Source organism: Ochotona princeps, chromosome 11 (genome assembly GCF_030435755.1).
Source record: "Ochotona princeps isolate mOchPri1 chromosome 11, mOchPri1.hap1, whole genome shotgun sequence".
NCBI lineage: Eukaryota > Metazoa > Chordata > Mammalia > Lagomorpha > Ochotonidae > Ochotona > Ochotona princeps.
The window spans coordinates 25917033-25939003 of NC_080842.1; the positions used below are offsets into that span (position 1 = coordinate 25917033).

Below are 21971 nucleotides of genomic sequence, written 5' to 3' on the forward strand. Positions count from 1 at the left end.
CCTGCTCTGGCCCGTGCTCTGGAGAATTGGAGACAAAGTGGCATCGCTGTTACTGCTTAGTACTTGGAGTTTTGTAGGCCCGAGATTATTGCTAATGGAAAAGCAAATGGGCTAAGAATCAAGAAAGAAGCATTTAAATAGCTGGGACCTCTTAGGAAAGCCAAGAGGCTGTTAGGCCACTTAACGTGGAGAGGGATCGTGGGTTGCAGAAAGATTTGTAAAGTAAAATCTCTGCAGACTATAGAAGCAGTGTCCTCCACCAGGCCTGCCAGGGGTCGCTGCCTGGCACAGCTAAAGTGGCTGGCTTAGACAGAAATCTCACCCATAGCACCCATTGTTGTCTAAGCCAACGTATGCTCTCTGGGCAAAAAAGCTGATCTCACGTTTGCCATCATCCTCGCACGGATGTGCCATGCCCAGGGATGCTCTCTGCACCCAGAACTCTCCTGTGTGCTCCCTGCTCAGCATGGCCCAGCCCGCTTGCCCGCCAGAGCCCAGACAACAGGCAGTGACAGGCCTGCATGCCAGGGCTGCTGTTCTGAGTGAGCAGCCCGGAACACTGGCTCTCAACTCAAGGAGAGAAGTGGCTGCCCAGAGTGGCGTTTCCCGGGGTTTGCTGACTCTCGGGCAGGGGCTGATCTTGCCCTTTCTCCTCGGTGGGGCATATCTGCTGCTGTCATGCATTTACATGAGAGGCTTGTCCTCCCCGGAGCGCAACACCCCCTTCCCAGCAGCTAAAAGGCCTCTTAATATGCGGAAGCTCCACTAGAACCTCAGTAGGTTATGACATGAGGAAGTGGGAAAAAAAAATCTGAAGCCCCAACACTGCCCTTCAGTTGTCCTCCTGAGAGAGCTGTTGTAGCCAAGGACAGAGCGGGCAGTGCCGTGGCTCCTGGGCTCCGCTACCAGGACGGAAACGGACGCAGCTCTAACAGTTTGCAAAAACACCAGACTAACTTGCATGCCTTTTCATGGTCCAGCTGAGCTGTGCTCCCATTCTGTGGCAAGTGCTGAGGAGTTTCCAGATAGCCTGTCTCAGAGTTGGGGCTGGGAGAACAGGGGAGGGGCCGAGCCTCTGTAAGTGAGCCCCTCGGGAAGGCACCTCCCTCCTCTCATCAGACTGCCTCACTTAGTCATTAAATGTCACTCAGAGGAGCTGCATCTAGCAGGAAAAAAAAAAGGGAGGGGTTTGGGAGGGCGAGAGGGATGCAGTGAGAGAAGTTGTGAAGTGACTTTTTTTTTCCAGCAGGTTTGTCCTATCTCCTGCATGGATGAAAATTGCTTTCTGTAAATTCTGGTCCCACGGAACTCGCTGCCTATTTCTTTCCAGTTGGGGTGACAGCCGTTGTCGTCAGCATAATGAAGGGATTGTAGGCTGTGACTTTTACAAAGTCTGAGGGAAAGCAATCTGCAATCTTGACAGATAGGATCTTTCCGGGACGCGGAGTTTGTCTACGGCGGTGGCGAGAGACCTCAATTAATTTATGAGCGAGGACAGCAGGATGTGACCCCTTGCACGCAGTCTAGGTGGAGCTGTCCCCTGCCTGAATTTATGTTCTGGTAATTTAAAAAGATTTATATTAAGCTTTTCTTTCATTTTGAGAGTAGATTAAAATTCTAATGGAAACCATTTGTATGCATTTGTTGAATTGAATAGTATTTATGGCTGGATAGGAAAAAAATGCTGCAAAATTCTGCCGATAATAAAGTCAGTGAAGCAAGAATAAGTGTAAAAACAGGAAGGAAACACTCAACAGAAACCATACTGTATTATACAAGTATAATGAGCGAGGGAAGCCAAGCAGAACCAGGCAGGGATTAGGCCCCCAGATGGGATAGTTTTCCTTATTTAGTGCAAGGTTTTTATGGCCCCTTTATGACTTTGAAACCAAATGTAAATTTTGCAGGGAGGCTTCCAGGCCCTGTGGCAACATTGTCCCTTTCCATCATGCCCCCCACCTATTGGTACCCAGGACAAAGGAGAGGGAAAGAAAGTTCCAGTTGAGTCTCAGAAGACATGCTGAAGGGAGGAGGCCGAAGGTTAGGGGACAGACTATAGCATCCTGTAGATGCAGAGGAGGCAGCAGGAATTGGGGTACCACAGTGCCATTGGCCCCCACACTCACCGCCACGGCCACTACCAGACAGGGCCTGCATGGATGCTGCTCCTGTCACCTCCATGGCTGAGGGCAAGATGCCTGGGCCACAGCCAGCCCCATCCAATGGCCTTTTGCTGGGCTGGGGTTAGAAGTGACCACTGTGGGAAGATTGACAAGCCAGAGCATCAGGAATGACGACATCCAAGCGGCACAATGGAGGAGGCTCCTCCCTGTGCCCCGCCCCCAGTGTAGTCAGGGCAGAAGGAGAGGAGGTGTGGTTGGGTGAGACTTGCTGTTATATCTGCGTCCTTCATGGTCCTGAGTGTCCCTGGACTAGCCACTACTCGCAGTGGCTGGTAAAGAGCAGCCAATGGCACCCAGGACACCCCTAGTGTGCAGGGTCAGGGGTCCCGAGAACGCAGAAATGTGTGTGAGCCAGCAGCTGTGTTGCTGGTCCTGCTTATAGGTGTGGGGTTGAGCCAGTGCTGGGGTGGAGCCTGACTCCGGCATGCATCGTAAGTGCGAAATACTGCTGCTCTCCAGGGAAGCCTGCATGCTGTGGAAAGAACGGCTTCAGAAAGAGCTGCCCTCTATCAAAACGGCCTAGAACCCTGAGATGTGGCTCTGGCCTGGGCCCTTTCTGAGGCCAGTAACATCCCCCATGCTGCCTGAAGGGTAGTCCTTCCTAAACACTGACACCCTGAGTGTGCTCCCTTCAGATGCCATGTCTGCAAAAGCATGGAATGGATTTGTCTGGCATTTAGCTCAGTTCCTAGCATTCAGTAGGTACTCAATATGTTCAGTTGAGCTAATCAGTACCTTCTAGGGCCCACAGAGGGCATACTAAGAGGAAAAGCCCCTGTGGAGCCGTGGCTGAGGGGGCAAGGTGGTGGACGCTCATGGGGCCATGGGCAGTGCCACATCCAGCAAGCACTTAGCATAATGCTCAGCTTAATTTTTCTTTTTTTTTTTAAGTTTTATTTATTTGCATTGCAAAGTCAGATATACAGAGAGGAGGAGAGACAGAGGGGAAGATCTTCTGTCTGATGATTCATTCCCCAAGTGACTGCAATGGCCGGAGCTGTCTGTGCCCATCTGAAGCGAGAAGCCAGGAACTCTTCCAGGTCTCCCATGCAGGTGCAGGGTCCCAAGGCTTTGGGCTGTTCTCAACTGCTTTCCCAGGCCCCAAGCAGGGAAGCTGGATGGGAAGTGGGGCTGCCAGGATTAGAACCGGTGCTCATATGGGTACCTGGTGCATTCAAGGTGAGGACTTTAGCCTCTAGGCCACCGTGCTGGGCCCTTAATTTCTTAATTATTAGTTGTTTTTTTTTTTTTTAAAGATTTGTGTGTTTATTTTTGAAAGAGTTACACACACACACACACACACACACACACACACCCCTTCTAAGCACTGGTATATTTCCCAAAGAGCCACAATAGCCATGGATGAGCCGATCCAAAGCCAGGAGCAAGGAGCTTCTTCCAGGTATCCCAGGCGGGTGCAGGAGCCCAAGGACTTGGGCCATTCTCCACTGTTTCCCAGGCCACAAGCAGAGAGCTGGATCGGAAGTGGAGCTGCCTGAACTCCCATCCTCTATTGGATTCTGGTGCTATAGGCAGAGGCTTAATGTGCTATGCCATGATAGCAGCCTCCTTAACTACTAATTTCTAAGGACAATTTTCAAAACTGCTCTTGATGATCACCCCCCCCCATACTGCAATGCAACTGTGTGTAATTTAACAAAATTTCTAATACAAGCTAAACATTTATTGAAAGATGTACCTAGTTTTTTTTAATCCTTATTGAAGAATCCTCAAGTTAATCTTAGAACACAAGTGATGTTACTAGTTCCATTTCATTCACAGATGAAAAAACAGCCAGAGAGATTTAATCAATGGCTTCGTGTTGCTAAGCAGGAGAGGTAGCCTTTGAATTACTTTTTGATCGTGAGTTCAGTTCTTAGTGTTACACTCATGTGCTTAGCAGCTGTTCAGCGCACATCTGCTCAGCCGTGCCCTGTGCAGGGACAGGTGGAGGGCACTGCGCACTGTCTATCCTTAAAAAAACACTCTGATTCCTAGGAAATACACGGAAACCGAAGGTTACCGCCAAGGGAGAGCCTATCGGAAATGCCCCACAGATACATATTCACCACACAAAGACCAACAGTGGTGGCCCTGAGAGATGAGCTGCCAATCACAGGCTGGGGGCAGGACTGGGAGGGCTAAGTGCAGGCGGATGCAGCTGCCCCGCGAGCTGGAGTGGCGGAGCTGTCGTGCTGTCAGGGAGTTGATGCCACTGTCTTCCACACCTTATCTGCCAGTGAGGAAGAACCGCTGTGTGTGGTGGCATACAGGTGCAGTCCTGTTGGCTGGGTGTTTTTTAAGTATTTTTTTTTAAAGATTCACTTATTTTTATTGGAAAGGCAGATCTGTAGAGGGAAGGAGAAACAGAGAGAGATCTTCCATCCACTGGCTCACTCCCCAAGTAGCTGCAGTGGCCGGAGCTGAGCCGATCTCCCACAGGAGTGCAGGGTCTCAAAGCTTTGGACTATCCACTATCACCTTCCCAGGCCACATGCAGGAGCTGGATAGGAAGCAGAGCAGCCAGGACACAAACCAACGCCTACGTGGGATTCCAGCACATGCAAGGCGAGGACCTCAGCCACTAGGCTACTGCACCGGCCTTTTATTTAAAAATAATTTTCTCTGTTCATTATTAAAACTTAGCAGTAGAGGAGCTGGTCATGTACAATAAGCTAAGCCACTCCCTGCAAACTTGGCATCTCCATGCACAGGGGCCATGCTAATCTTCTCTGTATCGCTCCAATTTTAGTATAGGTGCTGCCGAAGCAAGCACAACTTGGCATCTCACACCTGTATCCCTGCTGCTTGACTTCCTGGGCAGCCACCTGCTGATGTACCTGGGAAGGCAACAGAGGGTGGCTGAGGTGCTTGAACCTGTGCCAGTGATTTGGGGGGTCCAGTGCTGCTCAAGGCTTCTGGCTTTGGCCTGGACTTCAGCCATGATGGCCGTGTGGGGAGTGAACCAGTGAATAAAAGAAATCTGTCATTCTCCCCTTCCAATCTTTTCTGAAAGCTAGCAATATATAGAAAAACAGGCAAAAAATTAAAAAGTCACTCAATCTCATTCCCTAGGTTTAGCCACTGTTGATATGTAGTGCCAATTATACTTCATATGAACTGTTTTTGCTCCCTAATATGAATTTTCCCCACCATCATTAAATATTCTCCCAGAAACATGGTATTGAATGTTGACACACAGTGGTCTGTCATAGAGCCATCACTGTTTTTTAAACCAATGTTCTCTAATTGGATAGTTCTTTCATTCTGTCAATGTTGTATTATTATAAGTAATAATGATTCAGTATTTGTTGAGTGAATGAATGACTATTTCACAGGACATTGTCACTCATAAATCTTTATATGGGTGTCTAATTGTTTCCTGATTGAAAAAAAAAAAAACTTTTTGCAATTGAAACTGTTGAGCCAAAGGTTGTATGTTTGAAAGACTTTTTCATCCGCATGACCAAATTGCCTTTCAAAAAGTAGTGAAAATTATAACCCCACCAGCAAAGTATGAGGGCATAATTTCACTGCACCATTGGTGGTAGTGTAACTTTGAAGATCTGTATTTGCATTCTTACAGAAGATCCCATGGGGACAGAAAGGCTGCAGCTCAGGGGTCTAGTGAGTTCAGCGTGGACAATGATAAGACCCTGAACTCCAACAGCAGTGGAGGTAGTGCAGAGAGCTGACCGACCTGAGAGCAGGACAAGATGCAGAATGGTAGGTCAAGAGAGTGGCTAGAGGGAGCCTGCGGTGTCTGCCCCAGGTGTGGCGCTGATTAGGATTCTTAGTTGTAAGTGACAAGAAAGTTGTCATGATGCAGTTAAGTGAGTCTCAGTGTAAAGATCTGGGGCCACTCCCAGAGTTCAAGTGAAAGCACCTGGAGCCAGAATCCCCATTTGGGAATCCAACAGGTAGACAGAAATGGACGATGTTTCCTCTGGATCCTACTCTCCAAGTGTGTGTGTGTGTGTGAAGATTCCTACCCTCAGGGGAAGGGTCAGTCTAGTCCACTTTGGGTCAAATGTCCTTCTGGTGACTGTTAGGATCTATTAGGCCGCTGAGGCCTCAACCCCCTGCCCAGGTGAGCCACCTGCAGCCAGGTGGACTATTCCCTGCTGCATACCCCCTCCCCACACCTCACCAGGGCCCGTGGGACACACCACACCTCCCCAAACAAGCCCCATTGAGAAGAGGCTGTTAGCGTGAGCAGTGCAGCGTGAATAGGATTGGAAAGGGGTGGCTTGCAACTGAGAAAATGACAGACCCAGGATAAGGACTGTGAAAGCAGGAAGCTAGGAGGAAGCCCCCTCTTCTGAGGAAGCAGGTCGAGCTAGAAGGCTCGCAGCCTCAATCTCCGGTGGAACTGCTGGGGAAGTCAAATGACAGGAGTTGATGTGGCACAGATGTTGATGGCTACATCCCATATTGGAGCTAACCAGCCAGTGCTTGATGATCAGAGAGCACCAGTGTGGCGCAGGTAGAGAAGTCAGTACGTGACTGTCTCAAGGATATCTTCAAGCATACAGTCCTGTGGCCTTGGACCATTGCCCAGCTGCGGACACTCGCCCATAGGCCATGACCTTGGTCTTGGACTTTTGCCTGCTCACTGACTGTTGCCTGCAGTTTGACCTCAGTCTCCCACACCAGCAATCTGTGAGCACAACATTCCAGACACAGTCTGCTCTGCTATTCCTTAGTAAGTCACACTGTTATTTTTCACAAACAGCTTATAGCAACCCTGCCTGCCCTACAGGGAAATGAGGTCTGGCTTCAAACCCCCTGCACTTTGTCTAGGCAGGCTGAACTCCAACTCTCTTCAGCCCGTTCTCTCCCAGCTGGGAAAAATAAAAGCCCTTTCTTATACTTTAACTGAACACCTCCTCACCATCTTAAGATTTATGTGTCTTTATTTGAAAGGAAGATTTAGAGAGAGAAGACCCAGAACTTCCATCTGCTGGTTCACTTCCCAAATGACCGCAACAGTCAGAGATGGGCCCATCTAAGCCAGGAGCTTCTTTCAAGTCTTCCACATGGGCGCAGGGGCCCAAGGACTTAGACTATCTTCTGATGCTTTCGCAGGCATAAGAGCACGGAGCTGGATCTGTAATGGAAAATCTTAGACTCTAACTGGCAGCCATAAGGGATACTGGCATGGCAGGCTTAACCTACTACTCCATGGCACCAGCCCTCTCAGAATCCTAAAAATCCTGAAACCTAATAGTGGCCATTGGTAGGGGATGCAGTGACTGGCAATCCTACCAGAAAAAAAGGATTCTATGCTGTTTGTAGCAGGAGACCACAAAAACAAATGTGAGACAACCAAAATGCTATGGCTGACCTTGGCAAAGCTGTCATGCTCACAGCAGCAGGGAGTACAAAGGTGGAATACTTGGACCCAGCACCCAGTAGGGTGACCCCGAGCTCATGTGTGAACAGTTCCTACTCACAGTTCAGTCTTTCATAGAACACAGGGTAACTCTAAGAAGAGGAGGAAATGAGGAGGAGAGGGGCAGTACCCCCTTCTTGACCCTGCTGGGATGTGTCAAATTCCTGTTAGCCCTAAGCCCTCTTGTGTCCCCCACTCAGTGTCAACCAAACTCAGTGTGGTGCCCAGCCGATGGATCAGTAGTATGTTCTGCTTCCATGAAACTGCTCTTGCAAGCAACTGCCCAGCCAGACAATGCTTCTTAACCCCACTCATGCTGAGCTGAACGCTCATGGCTGATTCTCACCCAAGGAGAAGTTCGGGCCACAGTGTCTTAGAAGCAGATGTGCTGGGATGCCAAATTACCACTAGGGGAAGGCTGTATGCCAACCAGGAACCCCCACATTGAACTGATACATGAGAAATAAACTTGGAGTATTACACCGTTGAAATGCTAAGGCTCATTTGTCACTACAGCTAATGAATAACCTCCCACAACCCTCCAGGTCCTGGTTTAATAAATGCTCAAAAAGACTTAAGTGAGTAATGAATGAAGAAGACCCCATGGGGTTCCATAGTTACATGGTTCCAGAAATAATAGGAAATACTTCTGGAATTCCTCTTCAAAGTGTGTAAGGAAAATGAGAAGATTTTGCTTCAGGTAAACTTACATGTGAATGCTTATGGCAGCATTAGACACAGACGCCAAGTGGGTACCCAGATGTCCTTCAAATGGTGAATGGCTAAGTAAAATGTGGTATAGCCATACAACATTATTTGGCAATAAAAAAGAAAAAATAGGGGCCTGGGGTGGTAGCCTAGCAGCTGAGGTCGTAACCTTGCACGCACCAGGATCCCATATGGGTGCCAGTTCTAATCGCGGCAGCCCTTCTTCCCATTAAGTTCCCTGCTTGTGGCCTGGGAAAGCAGTCAAGCATGGCCCAAAGCCTTGGGACCCTGCACCTGCATGTGAGGCCTCCGGTAAAGCTCCTGGTTCCTGGCTTCAGACTGGCTTAGCTCCGGCTGTTGCAACCACTTGAGGAGTCAATCAGTAGACAGAAGATCTTTCTTGCTGTCTTTTCTCTCTGTATATCTGACTTTGCAATAAAAATAAATAGATCTTTAAAATTTTTAAAAATCTACCATTCCAATAAAAATCTTTACAAAAGAACAAAGTGCTGATACATGGTATAATATAGACAAATATTGAAAATATGATGCCAAGTGGAAGAACACAGTCACAAATACAACATTCTGTGTGAGTCCATTTATTTGAAATATCCAGACTAGGCAAATAGTTAGAGACAGATTGGTAATTTTCTGAGGAGGGAGTTGGAGTGGAAGAAAATGGGGAGTGACTGCTGAGGAGTGGGGAGTTTGCACTTAGGATGACTAACATTGTTTGCAGCTCAGGATGCTGATGGTTGCACAATATTGGCTGTGTCTAACAGCACTAAACTGTACCCCTAAAATAGGCTAATTGTGTGGTATGTTGACCCAGAGATAAAAGTATCGGGAATAGGGTTGGGGCTGTGGCATAGGAGTTAATCTTCTGTGGTGACAGCATCCGATGTGAATGCTGGTTCGTGTCCCAGCTTCTTTTTCTATTCAGCTGCCTGTTCATGTCCATGGAAAACAGCAGAGGATGACCCAAGTCCTTGGGTCCCTGCATGCCGGAAGACGCTCCTGGCTTCAAATGGGCCCGTCTTGCGCTGTTTCGGCTGTTTGCAGAGTGAGCCAGAGGATGGAAGATCTCTGTGTGTCTCCTTTCTGTAACTCTGCCTTTCAAGACACAATAGTCTAGTGACTAAATTCTCGTCTTGCATCTGCTGGGATCCCCTGTGGGCACTGGTTTACATCTTGGGTGCACCACTTTTAATCCAGCACCCTGCTTGTGGCCTGGGAAAGCAGTCAAGGAGGGCCCAAAGCTTTGGGACCCTGCACCCACGTGGGAGATCCAGAAGAAGCTCCTGGCTTTGGATCAGCTCAGCTCTGGCCAGTGTGGCAATTTGGGGAATGAATCAGCAGATGGATCTTTCTCTATTGCCTTCTCTCTATATATCTGCTTTTCCAAATAAATAGCTATTTTTAAATGCATTGGGAATAACAACAAGGTGGGATAATGGGAGAAAACACGCCAGCCTATTAGCAACCCAGGGTCCCCCAGGGCTAAGAAAAAACAAAATGACAGCGTCCCCCACCAAAACAGAGCTGCATTCCAGCCTGAATAAGCCTAGGACAAGCCTCACAGCTGGCATGGAGACTTGATGGGCTCCAAAGCTTTAGTTCTAAAGAAAGCATAGGGGTGACCAAGGTGCCTCCGACACAGGTGCTTCTCAGGGCCGGGTGAGTGACACAGGAAGGAGTTCCTATGTGCTTGGAGAAGTTCACGTGTCAGGAACACTTGAGCCAAGCAGAACACAGGCGCCCTTCAGAGACTGCACACCAAAAGCCCTTCTGAAAAGCATGAAGCTCTCCCCGGTAGAGATAGAATTCAGATTTCTGAAAAATATTTTCATTTTAATGGAAAAGAGAAAACAAATGAACAAAAAGAAGCCAAAGGGATTTTGAATATTTATTTGCAGACAGCAAGAAAACTGAACTCATACAAGAATTGATTAAAACTGTATCGTTGGACTCGCATTGTGGCACAGTAGGTTAGGCCACCACTTGTAACACTGACATCCCATATTGGAGGGGCCACTTCCCTGCTGACATGCCTGGAAAAGCAGCAGCAGATGGCTCAGGTACTTGGACCTGCACTCCCCATGTAGGAGTTCCTGGCTACATCCTGATCCAGGCTTGGCTGTTGCAGCCATCTAGGGAGTCAGGCAGCAGATGGAAGATCCTCCTCTCTCTCCCTTCCTCTATTGTCCTGCTTTTCAAAGAAGTAAATAAACCTCACAAGTATTGAATAGAAACTCACCATTGATATTAGTGCTGATGAAGACAAGTATTGGTGACTTAATTCTGGGCAGCTCTGACCTGCCCCAGTCAGCATTGCAGGGTCCTCTTACCTACCCTGCCCCCCATACACACACTGTCAGAACCTTGGTGCCCAGTCCCCTCACTCCCAGTTGGTGCTGGTGGATTCCGGCTTCTCACCTTTGGGCCAGAACCCCGGCTTGAGACAGGCTTATTCAGTGCCATCTTCTGCCTTGTGGGGTGGGCTGTTCACCAAGCTCTGGCTGATCCCAAAATGCAGTCCTGTATGTTTTCTGACCAAAGGGACAGGCAGGCGATACTGATAGTGAGTGTGAAGTTTGATGAGGGAAAGAAAAGAAGAAGGAGCAGCTTTGCCCTTGAGTGACACACTTCTCCACAGAAAGCACTTCCCTGCCTGTCTGAGGGAAGCATCTCCATTGGCCTGGGCAGAGAAGGAGGTGTCATGCAGGTGACACTCTAGCCTGTCAGGTGTTCTTTTATAAAGGAGGACACTGGGACTTAGACATGGTTTTTAACTCTCCTTGGGGCCCCATCATGAGTGAGTGCCAGGATCTGACTTCCAAGTTCATTGTCTTTCAGTCGCTTCCCATGGTCACCTGAGAAAGATGGCTTCCCCTGGAAACCTGTGAATGTCCCTAAATGCGTTTCCCTTATGTTCTCTAGGGAGAACAGTGAGAATAGAATTTCTATGGAATGAGTATGTCTGAAGAGCTCATGCATGTTACTGCTGGTCACGCTGAATTACTGGGATGTGTCCTGATTTCTGACTTTCACTTTTACTGCTGGCTCAGTTTTCTGGGGTGGAGTTGAAGATGGGTTTCAGACTCGGGTTTGCTGCCTGTGATTCTTGTGGCGGGCCTTGAGCCCATGGGAGAAGCCTGGGGTGCCGAGAATGCTTTTCTGGGACTTGAGTCTGTGTGAGAAGGGGATCAGGTGCGGATCACACTGTGGACAAGGCTGCTTCCTTCACTGTGCTAGTGTGGCCAGCTCTGTGGCACTCAGCCCCTCTTGTGCCATTGATATGTAGCTGATGGTTATTTCTTTTTCCTCTTATTCACTGTGGAGTACTTTGGTTACACATAACAAAAGGGTTTTTTTTTTTTAGATTTATTTATTTTTATTGAAAAGGCAGCTATCCAGAGAGGAGGAGAGACAGAGAGGAAGATCTTCCATTCATTGCTTCACTCCCCAAGTGGCCACAACGGCCAGAGCTGTGCCAATCAGAAGTCAGGAACCAGAAACTTCTTTTGGGTCTCCCATGTGGGTGCAGGTCCCAAGGCGTTGGGCCATCCTTGACTGCTTTTCTAGGTCACAAGCAGGGAGCTGGGTGGGAAGTGGGGCTGCTGGGACATGAGCTGGTGCCCATCTGGAATCCCAGAGTGTACAAGGCTAGGATTTTAGCCACTAGGCTACCGTGCCAGGTCCAGTTTTGTTGGGTTTTAAAGCAAGGCCTCTCAGGGATGGAACATTTGGGGCAGCAGTAGACACTGCTTGGCACCGGTGTCCCCTGTCAGAGGGCCTAATTCAAGTCCTGGCTTCAGATTCAGCTTCCTGCTAGTGTGCACTGGAGGTGGCAGGTGATGGCTCAGGCCCTTGGGTCCCTGCCACCTATGTAGGAGCCCAGATTGAATTTGTATCACCTGGCTCAGACCTGCAGCAGCCCTGGCTCTTGTGGGCTTTTGGAGAGAGAACCAATAGATACAGGATCTCTGTGTGTCTCTGCCTTTCAAATAAAATGGGGAAAAATACATATAAAGCAGGGGAACTCCTGCGGCTGCCTGTGGTCCCTTTTTCAAAATGCTGCCAAATGCATGAAATAGAGAGTGTTGCCGTGGGAATTAAAACACCTCCTTTGCAATCAGATTTATTATTAATGTGCGAAGCTGCATGACTTGGCACAGTTTTAATAATCACCATGATACTGCAATAGTGATAAGAAAAGTAATATTTCAAGATATTTGTAGCAACTGATCTTGAGATAGGGAGATACCTGATTCCTGCTGGAAAAGAGACCATGGGACCTGCTAATACTGCTGAGGTTCGGTGCCCATAGCCAGAGGGCAGTGAAAATAAAGGTTGAGTTGTTTCTCTGCCCAAATTTAGTACCCCCACAAACTCACAGGTCTCCTAAACTCCAGGATACATACAGTTGAACTCTCTTCTGGCTAGATATATTTTTTTCTTTTTTTAAGAAACAACTAGTTTATTGTGGGTGTTCTTGTTGCTTAGCATTTTTAGTTTGTTGAATTTTTCAATGACTTTAATTTCTTTATTTCGTTCTCTTTGCAGTCTCAGATTCTTTCCCCCAGTCTTTCTAACACCTTTTCTTTCCATTTCAAAAAAGCTGCCCACTTCTCTCAGGTCTGTGAGTTTCACACGGCGTTCAAGGAAACTCCTTGAAAATATCACCTCGGTTTGGCAGGGTCTGGGTCGCCTGGCCCAGGTCCTTGGGTCTGCCTCTGCGGTGGGTCCTAGGTCCATGAGCCCTGGAGGTGGAGTGCCCAGTGGGGTCTGGGTTGCCTGGCCTGGGTGCTTGGGCCTGCCTCTGTGGTGGGTACTGGGTCCGTTAACCCCGAGGGTCTGAGTCACCTAGGTCCTTGGGCTTGCACGCACAGTGGGTGCTGGATCTGTGAGTCCCTGGTGTTGGGGGTCCTGCAGGGTGTGGGTCAGCTGGCTTGGACCCGTGAGCCTACCTGTGAGAACTGGTCTTCCTCAATAGAAAAGACAGAGGAGTGGACAACTGGTCCAGATCCACATAGGTGACATTGCAGTCCATGGAGGCCTGCAGGGGACATCTGTTACCGTAATAGTAGAAGAAGAACAAAATAAGTTGGACTTCTATCCCAGTCCAACAATGACAGCAAATATCTGGGCGAATGGAGACTCTAAGGTAGACTATGTCAGCCAATGGACATTGCAAGTGTTCCCTCTTCCCTGGATTGGTGAGATGACAGCAATTCAGAACTATCAAAACCACCTGGGCAGAATCCTTGGGGCATATGTCACATCAGGATCCTGGGTCAATATTGGCTGGCCATTCCCCATCCCCTGGTGTTGGGGTGGGTGGGAACCTGGATGTGGCTTTGCCCCTTGTTTTCCCCAACCCACAGATACAGGAAAAAGAAATAGAAAACTTGGAAACAGTGATCACACCCACTTTTCCCTAATCCTTGATCCTTCCCACCATGATCAGCTATGTGAGCATCATTTAAAAATAAATTTTTTAAAATCCTAATATATATATTATATATCCCCTTATATATATATTGCTCATATATATTCCTAGGCATGAAGCAGCATTTGGGTGGGAAGTTTGCGTGACCTGTTCAGTGATGTCCGGAACAGGTGTTTTCTTGGCCCTCCTCACCTGCTCACCCTCCTGGGCCCTGCAGCACTGCCTTGGCCCCATGTAAGAGGCAGGGGCTGGGTCCTTCTACCCTTTAGCATTTGTTGCTTCTGGTCTCAAGCATTGTCCTATCTTTTTGCCTGGTATAGTCGCTGAAAGAATTTTGAGAAACCAGGTTTTTCTTCATGCATTTTTAAGTAGGCTGTCCTAATTTTTCTATGATATGGTTGTCATTTTAAAAAGGTGGTCTTCCTGTACATTGCACATTATCTTTATTTTTTTATTTTATTTTTTTAATTATTTATTATTTAACTTCAGTAATTACATTGTATTATGTGACACAGTTACATAGATACTTGGGTTCTCCCCACCCCTCCCCAAACCCTCCCACCATGGTGGATTCCTCCACCTTGCTGCATAACCACAGCTCAAGTTCGGTTGAGATTTCCCCATTGCAAGCGTATACCAAACATAGAGTCCAGCATCTTATTGTCCAGTCAAGTTCAACGGCTTCTTAGGTATACCCTCTCTGGTCTGATGATGTATACTCTGGTTTCTCTTCAGATCGTATAAATCTTTCGCCTTTTACTAAAGATTTCCGTGGAGAGGAACAATTCTGAGTCTTTACCCAATTTTTTGCACATTATCTTTAAATGGGTGTTTTGCTGAAATCTCAGAGCTGGAGCAAGCACTTGTTGTAGATATCAAGATACCACTTAGCACCCTTAGCTTCCACATGGGTGTGCCTCGGTTTGAGTTCCAGCTGCGTTTCCAGTTGTGGTTTCCTGCTGATGCACATGCTGGGACACAGCGGGTGAAGGCTGAAATGCTTGGGTGCCTGCCATATGTGGGAACCCAGGATGGGTTCCTGGCTCCTGGCTTTGAGTGGATCCAGCTGTGACTGTGGCAGGCATTTGGAGAGTGATCCAGAAGATGGAGAAATCTCTTTGCTTCTCCTTTTTAAAAAGTATATTTGTGAGTGCCTATGTATGTATATAAATGTACATGTGTGCGCATGCATGTGTATGTGTATACATATGTGTATATTTGTACATAATCTTCAAGCGGTGGGTTTATTTTCAAAGATGTGTGTATTTAAAGAGAGTTACAGAGAAAGAAGGACAGAGAGCTCTTCCATCTGTTACTTTACTCCCCAAATGGCTGCAACATCTGAAACCAGGAGTCAGGAATTCCATCCAGGTCTTCAACGTGTGTGGCAGGAGCCCAAACACTTGGGCCATCGTTTGCTGCTTTCCCAGGTGTATTAGCAGGGAGCTACGTTGGAAGTGGAGCAACCACCACTCCAACTGGTGCTCATGTGGGATGCCAGTGCTGCAGGTGGTGGCTTTACGTGCTGTGCCACAGCACCAGCCCCTAGAGCTGCAAGGTTAGCTCATCTGATCTATAGCCATGCCTTCTAAGGAAGTAGCTGGGTGGTGAAGATGGTGCTCACTGCTCCTCCCGACTGCCAGGTCAGGCAGATGAATTGTGGGAAGACGTCTGAGTGTGCTCATGTGAGCATCTGACGCCTGACTGGAGTGTGGGCAGGGCTGGGACATGGCCTCAGATGGAGACAGGTTGCAAATGGGTGGAGAGAGCTAGGACGGGGCAAGAGGGAGGCTATGTGGGCTCCTCACACGGCCTGCTCCTCCTTCAGGATCTGACTCATTCTCTGCCTTGACGTGGGGGCATGCCCCAGACAGGTGCATTCTGGAGTTGCCCCTCTTCAGGTGTCCTAGGCCCCTTACACTGTGAGACAGCTTAGCCTGGCTCTGTGGAAGGCCTCGTTTGTGTTCAGTGAGCTTGTGCAGGAAAGTGGAGTTGCTGTTCCTGAGCAGGTTGGTCTCAGGAAACTCGCAACCTGGAAACCAATGATTGATTCCTTTCCAGCAGTCTGTGCCCATGACCAAGTGCCTGGGGGCTTTGGTTACCTATATAAAGAGGCTGATCCCCTTTTGGGTTTACCTCTTTCTGTCAGACAAGACCTCAGCACTTGGCATGGAACCTACTGTGTGCCAAGTAGCGAGCCGGCTGCTGTTTCTATTTCATCTGCAGTTGGGGACACTGGGGAGAGCCCGGCTGGGGGCTGGCTGGCAGCAGGTGTGGCCAGGGACATGAGGAGGGCTCCTGGGGCAGGGGGTCCAGACTGATGTTTTAAGCATAGGTGTGGGCAATCCAGAGGAAGAGAGAGGGGCAGAGGAGAGGGGGACCCTAAACCAAGCAGTGTGGCCCCATTGGTCGTTCTGGGCACAGAGCGGGCAGAGTAAGCCAATTGTTCATATTGCAGAGATGCCGAACTCTCGAGGCTGTACAGTGAAATGAGTGACTCATGTTGAATTACGGTCCAGACCTCTTAACTGGAAGGCCAGTGCGACGGCTCCCCTTCCTAAGAGACGCTATTTATCCCAGCATTTTTTCAATTTCCAGGCCTTTAATCACTGTCAATTAATTAGGCTTCCAAAGATGCCTGACTACAAAGGTAGAATTATCTCTGGCTCGGAGAGAGGGAGGTTAGCCTCCGGTCGGCCGCTACATAGCCTGACTCCCATTAGCTCCGGTTCTGGGCTCAGCTGGCCTTTGGGTGGGTGACAACAGCTGCACCTCTCCGCTCCCCTGTCAGGTCCTGCCTCACTGGGAGCTGCCAGGTGCTGGGGCAGTCGCTTTACATGCAGAAAGAGAACAGCTCTAGCGAGGTGTAGCCACTGTCCCCAGAGCTGCAGATAACCCATCTGCCTGTCACCTGGGGCAGCTGCAGCCAGGCGCCTTTGTTCTTGAATTGCTTTTCTCCCCTGAACTCGGGCACAGGCAAGCCCTGCCATAGGAATAGAACTCTTTTCCCCCAAGAGGAGGTTAAGCTTCTTGGCTTTAAGTTCAAATAAAACTTGCTCTGCTTTGTTTTTAAATCTCACTGCACAGAGCTAAGTGGAAGACCTACAGGTAGGATCGACTCTTACCAAAAGGACAAAGGGCTTCAGCCTGGCACAGAGTATGGGGAGAGAATTGGAGGAGTGGCCAGTCACCGTCAGGGAGGCAGGCTGCTGGAGCCAGGGACCGGGGTCCAGCCAACCCGGAAAGCATCAGAGGGTGCTGGGGAGGCCTTGTGCCTATGCCGAGGGGACACCAGCAGCACTAGCACAGCTCTTGCCATTTTGTCTGAGAAAGGGCATCACCTGGCATGCAGCACGTGTCTGCTAATTTCTGGGTTGCTGGAGCAGCTGCCTTTTGGAAGAGGCGAGAACTGAGAACAACTCAACTCCTGATGGCTCTGCTTGCCCGAGTGTACTGTCAGAGCCATGCTCTGCCAGGGCTCAGCGGCTGGCACAGGCACCAGATGAGAAACACTCCTAGAGAGATGCATGGTTTTTTCTCCATTTGGCATTCAAGCTGGATGGGAGCAGCCTGGCTGTGGACAGGCTGTGGCGGGTGCGGGCACTGGGGGTAGCAAGCAGATGGGTGGCTGTGTCTCCTGCTTCTTGGCTGTTCTTGGAGAATTGCTGCTGCATGTTTGCAAGTGGTCCTTCGCAGGACTCCAGCCTCCTTATATGCTCTGCTAATGCTCACAGCTTTGACAAGATGTCCCACAACACATCACATAGAGTAGGTGCTTGATAGTTCTCACTGAACCAGTTAGCAAGGTAAAATGAATGGCCTGGTAGTATGCACACGTTGGCCTTGGATTTAATGTCCCCCAAAACAAGGGCCACCTCTTTTCCATCTGCTCCATGAGCCCCTGGCAGACAGCAATGGTAATCGTCTGGGATTTTTGATGATGCTGATGCAGATGCTGAATTCTGGGCCTGTGTTCTCTCAAGAATAACGCAGTGGTGGCCTGGACAGCTGAGGGGTGTGTGTGTGTTGTTCAGGAGCAGTAGGACAGAGGCTATGTAATCAAGGGATCCTGGAAAACTCCCCACTGTGCTTCAGGGTGAGGCTGTGATGGTCTCCCCAGCAAAGCAGCCAACAAACAACCCTGCAGCCTGGAAGTGCCCAGATGACACACGGGGTGTTTCTTGATGCCAGTTGATTGAAGCTGGGGGTGAGGCATGCATTTCCTAGGCTGCCCAAACAGAGTGCCCGATGCCAGGCACTTAAACCTCAGGAGTTCACTGTGTCTCGGTTTGGGAGACCACAAGTGTGATATTCATGGTCACCAGGCTTTGTTCCTCCCAAGAGAATAAGGGAGAAAGGATGTGGTGCCTCTTCCCTCATTTCTCTGATATACTAGTAACATTTTTTAAACTATTTATTTGAAAGGCAGAGTGACAGATTTTCCATCTGCTGGGTCACACCCCAAATAACTACAGCAGCTGGGGCTGGGCCAGCTGACAGAGAGCTCCTATGTGGATGGAAGGTGCCCAAGCAATTGAGCCGCCTTCCATTGCCGCTCCAGGGGCATTAACAATAAGAGTGGAAGTGGACTAGCCAGGAGTCTAACCAGGGCTTAGATATTGGCTGCTAGCATTACAGGTGGTGTCTTAACCTACTGAACTGCAACATGGGACCCTGCTGGTAACTTCTGGCATGCCTGAGCTTGATCTTCCGTCCTCACCCTCATATAATGTAACCCGTTTCCAAGTGCCCTTTTCTGCAGGGACACTGGTCATGTTGGGCTAGGGACCCACCATCTTCTATGATGAGCTTCACTTAGGCTGACCTGACTTTAAAATTTCAGTGTAAAATGGAACACAACCCACCCTCTAACAGGGCATGTGCATGTGTGGGGCCATGAGGGAGGGAGAGACGAAATTAAAGCAAAGGAGGTAGCAGGGGCAGGCCTTACAGGCAGAGAGAAGTATGAAAGACATGATCCCAAACACACAGGACGCTGGCAATGGCACCCCCTGCCTCTGGGCATCCATTCGTTCATGCTGGCATTCATTCCTGCTTGTCAGCCCTAGGCACTTTGTAAATAAGGCAACACAGAGTATGCAGGCATGGGGCCAGTCCCTAGCGAGCTTGTAATTTAGCTCAGGAACATCCACTCTGCGCACTGCACATGTCCCATACTGGACAACACCTACTCTTCATGGTGGGCTGTGGGACATCTTGCTGAAAGCTATAAACATTAGCCAAAAAAATAGCCTCCAAAGGGACCTGGGTTCCTATGTTATCCTAGGCCCAAGGTCAAGTGCTGACCTGAATGGGTGTTCCCAGAGGTCAACGGCTGGGTTTCCCTCCTATTTTTATTCTCAGAGTCAGTGTGTTGACTGACTCATTAAGATGATGATAGCTTGCTCGGGGACTTAATAATGTAGTGCATGTTCCTGCACAGGAACCTACTTGTCAGTGTGTCTGCCACCGGCACTCAGGGCTTCCAGATGACGTTGAGCACCAGCACCTTTGGCTGGCAGAGGAGTGGGGAAGCTGGTACTGTGCTGTGCAGCATGCCAGTCACATATGGCCATTTAAACTCAGATTGGGATGAGCATCTGACATATTGGTTCAGACGCTACTTGGGATGCCTTGGTTGAAGTCCTGGCCCTGCTCCTGATTGTTTTCTGGCTTTTTACCCTGGGAAGCAGCAGTGGTGGACTGAGTAATTGGGTTTCTGCTGTACAGATGGGAGACTTGGACTGAGTTTCCAGATCCCAGCTTGAACCTGACCCAGACCCAGCTAATGTGGGTATATAGGGAATGAACGAGTACACAGGGAGTCTCTCTCCAACTTCCCCTCTGACTCTCTGCTTTTAAAATCAATCAGTAGATAAAGGTTACAATCCAGCTTTTCAGTTTACTTGAAAGATATATTGATTTATTTGAAAAGTGAAGTTATAGAGAGGGAGAGCTTCTATCCTCTGGTTCACTCCCCAAATGACTACAATGGCTAGAGCCAAGCTAGTCTGAATGATAGATTTAGAGATGATTGAGAGAGAGTGCATGTGAGAGATAAAGTGAAGGGGAGAGAGAGCTTGACTTTTAGTTCAGGAAAAGGGTTTTATTAGTCCAGGGAGAGAATGGGTCCAGAACCGCTTCTGCATGCTGGGGTGCCTGTGAGGAAAATGAGCACCAGTGTGTGCAGCACGGGGCTTTTGCACATCTTGGGTGTGGGGGGTGAGAGATGACAGCATCTCCTCTGTTTGCAAGTGCATGAGAGGGTACTCACAGTGGGTGCTGACCTTTTGTGCAGAGACGAGTTGAGTGTGATTAGGCTTTCCGAACATTCCTGGACGGGAGTGTCGGCTTCACTTCAGCAGGGTGCTAGAGTCACTTGTGCTCTGCCCAAGCTAACACTGAAGTGAGAAGGCAGGAGCTTCTTCTGGGTCTCCCACCTGCGTACAGGGGCCAAAGCACTTGGACCATTGTTGTGAGTTGACTGATTCTATTCCCAAAATGAGTTGGAGGCAGACTCTCAGAAACTCGGGAATCTTTATTCACTGGCTGGGGCTGACTGGCAGACTGTCCCATACCACTGCAAGTGGAAGAAGGGAACAGCCCTGGCCAGCCGGGGTTAGGGATTTTAAAGCAAAGATCATCCAGTCAACTGAAAGAATACTGGGACACGATACAAATCATTCAATCAACCAAGCTTACATCAGTGCACAATACAAATTATCCAATCAACTATAGCACGAGACACACACACCCAATCAGTTTAAGCACCTTGTACCTTAACCTGTCCAATCAGTAAGAGCTACAGTAGCAAACAACTGAAGCAGGCAAAGAGGCCTTTCCAATTCCATGTACAAAAACCAAATTGGAGCCATCAACTTACTGTCTAAACTGTAAAGGAGAAGTAAGAGCTCATCCTGGAGTGAGGTATTTTCTTGTGATAAGTACTCTCACTCTCCTTTCAGGACTTTCTAACAACCAGAGGTTACGGACACATCCTGGGAATGTTTCAGGATATCTAGCATTACTGTCACCATTTTTTTATTGCCTGGGCTGCCATACCATCATCCGCTGCTTTCTCAGGCACATTAGTTAGGAGCTGAATTGGAAGTAGAGCAGCAGTCAGAACTCGAACTGGCGCATGGGATGCCGTTGCCAAAGGTGGCAGGTTTATCCCCTGAGCCACAGTTCAGCTGCCCCCAGCTTCTCCATCTGACTCGGCTCATTTAAGACGTGGCTTGTATTCACTGTATTGGACAGGACAGATACAGACTCTACCAACATCACAGAAGAGTCTGCCAGCAGGAGGGTGCAGAGGACTGTCTGTGGTTGATTTGGGAATGAAGGGGGCAGACCTGGAAGAAGCACATGTTGCTCCCACAGTTGCAATGCTCAGGAGGTGGTTAGGAGTAGAAACACAAGGGAGGGAAGAATGCAACTAGAAGGAAGATGTCAGTGGGTTGAAAGGAGGTGGGAGAATGGGACAGGGTCGTGGCTGGCTCAGGACTCCATAGGCACAGTGAGCTTGCAGCGTTTGAAGGAAAGCAGCATAGCCTGAGAGTTTTTATGGTGGGGAGTGACACGCTGACAGGCAGGTGACCTCGGAGTTGGCCTTTGGCTTATAGCCCATGGCTGAGAAGTTGTGCTCCAACTCCATTAACAGTGATGCTCCCAAAAGGCCCCCAGATGCTGCAGTCTGGGAAACACTGGCCCCAAAGCAGAACTGAGTAGGAGTGAGTGCTGCTGGGTACTGGCTGGCCACTCCTAGAGGCAGAGGAGGTCTGCCATTTGGGACTAACCATGGAGACGGAGGAGGCAGGGACACCCCTTTCTCATATACCTGCAAATGCCTGCAAGTTGTTTGGATTCATAAGAACAGAGCAGAAGTCAGGCTCAGCTGGGCACATTCAACAAAGCCTTGAGGACAACAAGGTGTGTTTCCATAATAACGCGGACAGCATGCCCACGAGGACAGGACACTGGCCATTCTACACAACCCCAGGTGAGAGCTAGCGCAGCAGAGCAAACCTGTGGCAGTCCTGAGCCTCTGCTGCCTAAGGACTGATGGAGCCAGTGGAGTGGCCAGAAGTGACCCTGGGAGGACATGGAATCCCCTGTGTGCTTTCATGGTGGCCAGGCTCAGTGACAGACGTTTCGCCTGGCTTTTCTCTCTGAATTCCTAAGAGCAGCAGAGTAAAACAGCAGCAGATCAAAAGCAGAATGAGCCAAGGTT

General features: G+C 49.0%; 2 non-coding genes across 2 annotated transcripts; one reads left to right on the forward strand and one right to left on the reverse strand.

Moving 5' to 3' along the window:
• Positions 1 to 4849: 4849 nt before the first annotated feature.
• Positions 4850 to 4959, reverse strand: LOC118760049 (U6 spliceosomal RNA). The gene has a single exon (XR_004996545.1). It is a non-coding gene; the product is annotated as a U6 spliceosomal RNA (small nuclear RNA).
• A 9494-nt stretch (positions 4960 to 14453) lies between these two features.
• On the forward strand, positions 14454 to 14566 carry LOC131481501 (U5 spliceosomal RNA). Its single transcript, XR_009246360.1, has one exon. It is a non-coding gene; the product is annotated as a U5 spliceosomal RNA (small nuclear RNA).
• The last annotated feature ends 7405 nt before the right edge of the window (positions 14567 to 21971 follow it).